Source organism: Melanotaenia boesemani, chromosome 2, assembly GCF_017639745.1.
Source record: "Melanotaenia boesemani isolate fMelBoe1 chromosome 2, fMelBoe1.pri, whole genome shotgun sequence".
NCBI lineage: Eukaryota > Metazoa > Chordata > Actinopteri > Atheriniformes > Melanotaeniidae > Melanotaenia > Melanotaenia boesemani.
In genome coordinates, this window is record NC_055683.1 from 33,791,827 (window position 1) to 33,799,511 (window position 7,685).

Below are 7,685 nucleotides of genomic sequence, written 5' to 3' on the forward strand. Positions count from 1 at the left end.
ACTTAAGTCAGAGTTAAGCGGAAATCAGGAGCATTTAATGGTTAAACCCACACTGGAAACCATTCTTTTGTCTTTGCAGCATTTGGTCTGCAGCTGTACCAACTCAAATAGGAAGTGGGTTTAAATGACCCCTTTTTGTCTGCTGTTCAGAGAAAGCCACTATTTCTGAACCTGGCAACCGCAAGCTAGTTTCCACTGATTCTTAAATGTTGGATATCTCAGTACTTCACAGGCTCAAATATTTGTCTTGTTTATACCTTGTGATATCCAGACTTGATTGTACAATATCACATCCAAACTATTTAAGTAACTGCTGAAATGGCTGTTTGATTGAAGTAATAACAGAATATGACGGCAAAAACTTTCAGTAGACTCTTCAAGGGCCACAGAGCTGCAGGTTTCAGATGTTTCCTTGCTCTAACACATCTGATTAAAATAAAATGGATTCAACTGCTCATTGTCAACTTCTACAAAATGACCTATTGATTTAAATCAGTGACCAGTGACACTGATGCTTGTTTTAGCAGCCAGTGAAACTGCAGCAATAGACCCAGCAACAAAAATGCTGACATGGGTAAAATATTTTTTAAAAAGTTACAGAAAAGAATGAGAAAGTGACAGTGACCTTAAATTGTGGTTAGGTCCATCGAGGAATGATGAAACCAAGGCCCACTGCAAATTTCACAATACGGACATTTGAGCCCACCTAAACGACCTCAAGGACCATGCTGAAAAAAAGAAGCACAATATGAGATGCCTTCCCACGTTCAAGGACTTTATAGTGACATCAGCAAGTAATGGTTGCACCGGGATTTGTGACAACCAGAAACAGCGTGAGCTCAGCATTGCAACATATGTTGCTTGCCACACCTCAGTTAATGCAGTAGATGTTTTGTCTGACATTCTGCAGGAAGAGATTGAGATTGGAGCCTTTCAGATGCACAAAATCAAGTTTATGGCTTTGATCAAATCTGTTTTGGCACCATACTTGGAAAAAGAGCTTGAAGAGGACATCGTTGAATTGCTGGTCTCTCTTTATTTGGATAAAACAACCAACATCATCACGAACAAGTTACTCTGCGTATGTGTAAAGTACCTATAAAAAAATGCATTAGATTTGTCAGCACTTATCTGGGGCTAATAGATCTTGTGAGCGCAGATGCTGCAGGGATTACTGAAGCCATCATGGACTTTCTGCAAGCTAAAGCCTTGGATATTGCAAATATAGTTGGCATAGCAATGAATAGAGTGAGCGTGGTGATCGGGAGGCATCATTTGGTGCTTATGCCGCTCAAACAGAAGCAGCTGGATCTGCAGTTAATCAGATGAGAATGTCACACCTTGAACATTGCGGTTCAAACAGCAATGAAGAAGCTCCCTAGCAATATTGACTATATGATCAGGGAGACTTACAATTGCTTTGCGCATTCAGCTTAACATCAAAATGAATATTGGACTATTTATGAGACAGTTAACAGTGGAGGATGTGCTTTTAAATTAGTCTCTCCAATTCTCACTCACTGGTTAGTGACAGCAGATTGCGTCGATAGAATCCTTGATCAAGATGCTCTCACTTTATATTTTAGTTTAGTAGCTGGTTCTGAGCAATACTATGCAGCATGGCTCCTGAGTGAAACGTTTAAAGACAAGACCAGCAGTGTGCATTTTCTCAGTCCTGTTCTGTCAGAGATAAAAGCTGTGAAAAGGTGCTTTCAGTTAGAAACCAGAGATAGCTTTACTGTGCTTCAGGACCTCAACTGGCTGTACATATCCACATTGAAACGCATAGTGAAGCCAAGTGTTTTTCCAGATAAATAACGAACAGTTGCACGAGAACTGGACTTAAAATCATCTAGTATATACCTTTTGCACACAGATGCCAACTTAGGGACCATGTTTGGTCAGAAATTGGAGGCTAGTTCTCTCTCAGGTGAGAAAAAGCATGCGGTCCTTACACAGTGCACAGACTTTTTTTTTTTTTTACATATATATACAACAGTGCACATACTTATCTAAAGAACTCTTGGTCTATTATCAAATGCATTTACCTGCATCCATGGAGTTGCTCCAGAAGTTAAAGCTCCTTTGTCGAAATCAGTAGTGTCCAGCAGGATACAAGTCCAACAGTTGCCAAAGAAGTTTTTTTTTTCAGGCTCACTAGATACACTTAAGACACAGTGGTGAAATGTTAGCAGGGTTCTCTCGACGACTGATTCATTCTGGTTGGAGGTGGAATCTTTTAAAGATGCTGGAGGAAACCACTGCTTTCAGTATTTAGCACTTAGTACAATACCCTCCCTATGACCAAGGAGCTTTTTCCCAAGTTAACCTGCTTATAGATGACTCCAGAAACCGCATTGGCCTGCCACTCCTGTCAAGTTTAATGGATGTGTGTTCAGTCCCAACATGGAATGGAGGGACATCAGCAACATTCCATCCTCCCCACCAGTTGTTGGGGAAATTTGACTAAACCATGTACTGATCACCGATCACAATGGGATGTATTATAGTTCTGGTGTGCTTATAGAAGACATTATAATCCAAGGAATTTAAAGACCTACTTCAGTTGCTAATTTGGAACTATTTAAAATTTTCTCAGTGGTCTTTAAATTGTGATTATGAAGTTTTTGGAAAAATCACAAAACCTGTGCCCTTTTTCAGGACTCTGCTTCTGCAGAACACCAGTAGCTCATTAGCAATTTGCCTCTGAGTTGTGGGAGAAGTCAGTGCTGCTCAGTGCTTGCATACTAGTGCACCGATCAATCATTTACAGTGCAAAACAAAAGGCATGTAACATAGGAGCTATGACAGGGCTCCAGACTGCGACCAAATAGTCGCATTTTGCGATGTGAGACATTGTGAGTGAATTTTTCATTTACTCAAGTAATGGCGACCAATACATTTGCCGGTATTTTTCTTGTAGTAGTTATAGCTTCATTTATTTTGTCGCTAACAAACTTCTGCTCCTCTCTTCAGCCCAGTAACTCACAGTAATGCTTAAATTAGCTGCGGGTTTGCCGACTCAAACTAACTTCAGTATGAGAAAAGGAGACAAACACCAACGAAGAAGACGACAGCCAATGTGCGTGTGAGAGGGGACGAATGACCACTGTGATTGGCTAATGTGTGGAAAGAGACGGGTCTTGGGGGAATTTATTATTCCTCAGTGTGTCCAGCTATATTTAGCTTTCAGACCCCTCTAGTGACTTTATTATTATTTTTTTTTTAAGTGACTAACGACAAATCTAGCAACGTTTTTTTGATGTATTATTGGAGACTTTTGGAGACTGACGTGAATGAACGTAGTTTACTCTTCCCAATGGCAGACCCTTCCCCTGTCCAAAAGTCCTCAAACGAGGCTTGGTCTTCTCGAAGCAGCACCCAGCTCCTAGCTGCATTCAGAGCAGACCTCTGTTTCATGACCCGACTGAAAATGAAACGTGGCTGGAGAGGAGTATCAGTCCCTGAAGCTGTTTATTGCCAGGAACTGCATGGACCAGTCATACCATGCCCGATGGGGGATGATGGTGACAAAGTTGCCGTTCTGCTTCAACTACAAAGTGAAAATCAAATCATCAAATCTGTTTTGATTTGACAAATTCTATGTCTACTTGTTTTGTATTAGTGCGGCCAGTAAGATGTGTTTTTTATGTTATGTCAACTGCAAAAAAATGTGAATTGTAATTTCTGAATTTATTGTTCAAGTATTTATCACTAATATAGTGAAAATGAGAGGAAATGTGAATATTTGCTATGCAAGGCGATTTCAGTGTGCGCCCCTAAATTTTCTGCTTGCGCTCCTACAAATTTAAGTTAGAGGCCACTGTGCTCCTTGTAAAAAAAGTTAGTCTGGAGCCCTGTATGAAGACCCATGTCTTCCTTGAAGTGTTGACTGCAAACCAACATGTGGTTTTTTATATTGTGATGACTGAGAAACCTCTCTCACAGCAAAGTTTTTCGGTAAATAATGAAAGCTAACGTGATTAGCTACTGTACATACGTGTTAATCCGCCATCTTTTCGTCCTCAGAGAAAGAACGGGTGGAGAGGGCGGGGCAAGAGCTTGTGGCCTCGCCCTGTGGATTTATGACATATAAATGAGGGTCTGTCTGAGCTCGCCTTTTTCTGCCAACCATTAATTCACAATGATTTAAATGCATAAATACTCAGAAGCCATTTTGATCAGATTTTTCCACAAGATATGTCTTCTAGCGTCAGATAAATGCCACATGGACACGTGAACAACACGAAAAACATGATTTTCACTGGGAGAGTGGGTCTTTAAATCCATACTCATCCTTTCCCTGTCAACATTTTGTTACAGCGCTGATCCAGAAACTGGAGAAGGCTTGAAATGGCTGCTTCTGCACTTTCTGATCACTAACCTGAAAGAAGACATCCGGAAGCTATCCGAGGAACTCCAAAAAAGGAAGTCCAAAAACAATCAGCTGAATTCCCTGATGGATGTAGCCCATCAGCAGTCGATTCACATAGAGTCACTAAATATGGCTCTCCAGGATACCATGACTTGGGACCCTGCTACCTCGTCCCGGCCTTCTTCCAGCTTCACGTCAAAACACCTGCCATCTTGGTCCGAGGTTGTCTGTCGTCCTAAGAAAGACTCCAACAGTGCTTGCCTGGTTTTATCCAACCGTTTCCAGGTTTTAGCTGACGCTCCACTGCCTGGGTGTGACTCTGTGGCTGCCGGGACTATCAGCGTGGCATTGATCAGCGCATCACCAGTCTGGACCAAGGCAACCGGGACCCAACGGTCATCCCAGGCTCCTCGAGGCGTCGAAAGCTTCTGAAAGCCGCGGTGAAGAGATACGCCGAAACGCGTCCTGTTAATGGCTGGGAGCGTGTCGGTGCTCGAGCTGAATTCTCCCTCTCTTCTCCTGCGTCCACTGCTTCGGGGGTCGATGTCTCTCCTCCCGCCACCGCGGAGAACCCTGCATTGCACTCTAATGCTACAGGCCACTCTACTTCTACCTGGAGGCTATCTTCCAGATCACTGTCAGACAAATCTTTTATTATCAATGATCTGATTTTAGATAATAATATTGACTGTCTTTTTTAACTGAAACTTGGCTCGGCACTGATGCATCAGTTACGCCCACTGAGGTATCTCCCCCAAATTTTAATTTTTTATTTTCTATCAGGGGAGGTAAAAAAGGCGGTGGGACAGCTTCAGTTGCTCAACAGTCATTATCAGCACAAATAATTTAATTGAAAAACTACAATTCATTTGAGCATCACTCATTTGTTTTTAACAATCTACCTGTATTATCCAGTACAAGTTATAGACCACCAAGCCCACCAGACTTCTGAGTCTAGTGGGCCTCTCAGGTACTGTTCTTAAGTGGTTTTACACCTATCTCACAGAACGCCTTTGTTTTGTAAGTATGGATACATTCTCCTCAAGAATCCATAAAGTCAACTTTGGGGTTCCCCATGGATCGATTTTAGGCCCAATACTTTTTAATTTGTACATGTTACCTCTTGGGGATGTCATCAGGAGACATGGCATTGATTTCCACAGCTATGCTGATGATACACAGTTTTACATCACCGTGTCTCCTGATGACCTGGAGCAAGTTAATGTCCTTTTAAACTGTCTTTTAGATATTAAGTCATGGATGGCAGAGAACTTCTTACAGCTTAACCAGGACAAAACTAAAGTTTTAATTATCAGTCCTGAGGGCAAGAGAGAGATAATTTTATCAAATCAAGTTAATCCCTCTCAGTGTGTGTGAAATCTGGGTGTTCTTTTCGACTTTGAGCTTGATTTTATGACACACATCAGAAATAGAACAAAAACTGGATTTTATCATCTTAAAAACATTGCCAGAGTCCGCCCATTTCTCTCTCTTGCCAGCACGGAGGTGCTAATGTATGCTTTTATTTCTAGTAATTTAGATTACTTTAATGCCCTGCTCTCTGGTCTTCCCAAAAAGTCCATTTCAAACCTATAGCTACTTCAGAAGTCGGCGGCACGAGTTCTGATGAGGAACAGAGAGTGGGAACACATTACACCAGTTTTAAAATAGCTGCACTGGCTCCCCTTACGTTGCAGGATTACTAAAAGGTTCTTTAGTAGTATATAAATGTCTTAATGGTCCTGGGCTCTCTTATTTATCAGACCCTCTTTTAAGTCATGAACCCTCATGGACCCTGCGATCCTCTGGTACTGGCCTTTTAGTTGTTCCAAGGGTAAGGACCAAGACATATGGCGAGGCCTCTTTCCATTGTTGCGGCCCTCGTCTGTGGAACAGTCTGCCGGAGGGCCTTAGGGCTCTAGAGAATGTTGATGTTTTTAAAAAGAGGCTTAAAAACTATCATTTTAGCTTAGCTTTTAACTAAATTTATTTGATCTCTATTTGTTACATAATTTTATTTCATGTTTTTTTTTTATTTTAATTTTACTCAACTGTACTTCTTATTTATTTATTGATTTATTTATGCATTTATCCCTTTGGGATTAATAAAGTATTTTTCATTTCATTCATTTCATTTCATTTATTCCTTCTTAGCTGTTCTTATTATTTCTTAAGGTTATTTAATCTTCATTTTAACTCCAGTGTTTTCCTCGGGGGGATGCTTGGTGTGTGTGTATACATGTGTGTGTGTGCGACTGTGTGAAATTTTGTAATGAGTGTTTTTATTGTTATGTAATTCTGCTTTGATGTATGCAAAGGCTTATTTTATTTCTAATATGCACAAGTGTTTTTAATCATGTAAAGCACTTTGTGTTGCCTGTGGAATGAAAAGTGCTTTATAAATAAAGTTTGATTTGATTTGTAGCTTAAACTGACAAATGCTCTGTCTGTCAGGGCTTGGTGTGTGGATCCAAGGAGAAGGGAGAGCAGGGAAAAGTCAAAGAACCCTTTATTATGAGATGTACAGAGGAATATGGTGAGTTTGCTTGGAGGACGGGCTGGAGCGGGCAGACAGGATTCTCTGTAACACAGGCGAGGTCCAGGTTGAGTACTTGAGGAGAGAGAACATACATAGGTCAGCAATGGTTTCACAGGACAGAGACAAGACTTGGAGCACGACTGGTTACCATAGCAAGTAGTATAATCCAGCGATGACTGGAGGTCCGTCTGGGGTTTAAATGTGGGATGAGTAATGAATCTGATGTCCTCCAGCTGCGCCGTCCTAATGGCAGTGTCACACGGTGTTCCAAATAAGGTCATCAGGAAGTAGGAGATGTGAGGGAGCGTGGGCCATGACACTGTCCCTCCCCTGTAGATGTTTTCTTTGCTTTACTGTATTTGTAAAACCTGTAGATGAACACAGAAACGTATTTAGATTAGTAAATATGCTCTTAACATAACTTATTTAAAAGTTTTTAATGTAAACTAAAATCCATCTGGACCCACAGAGTAATTCAAAATACTAATACTGCAGTTCATATAATTTTTTTTCCAGGATGTAGAGAGGAGGGTCAACATGCTGCACTTTAGTGCCGGATTACCACCTGTCCTGCAGGTTTTTAGACGTTTCCATGCTGCAGCACACCTGATTCACATGACACCTTGTTGACAAGTTCTGCACAAGCCTTATAATGACCTATTAATAATTTGACTCGGGTGTATTGCAGCTGGTAAACATGTAAAATTTGCAGGACAGTGGCTCAACAGGTCGACAGTTGGCGATCCCAGCACTAGTGCATCAGAGAAATCT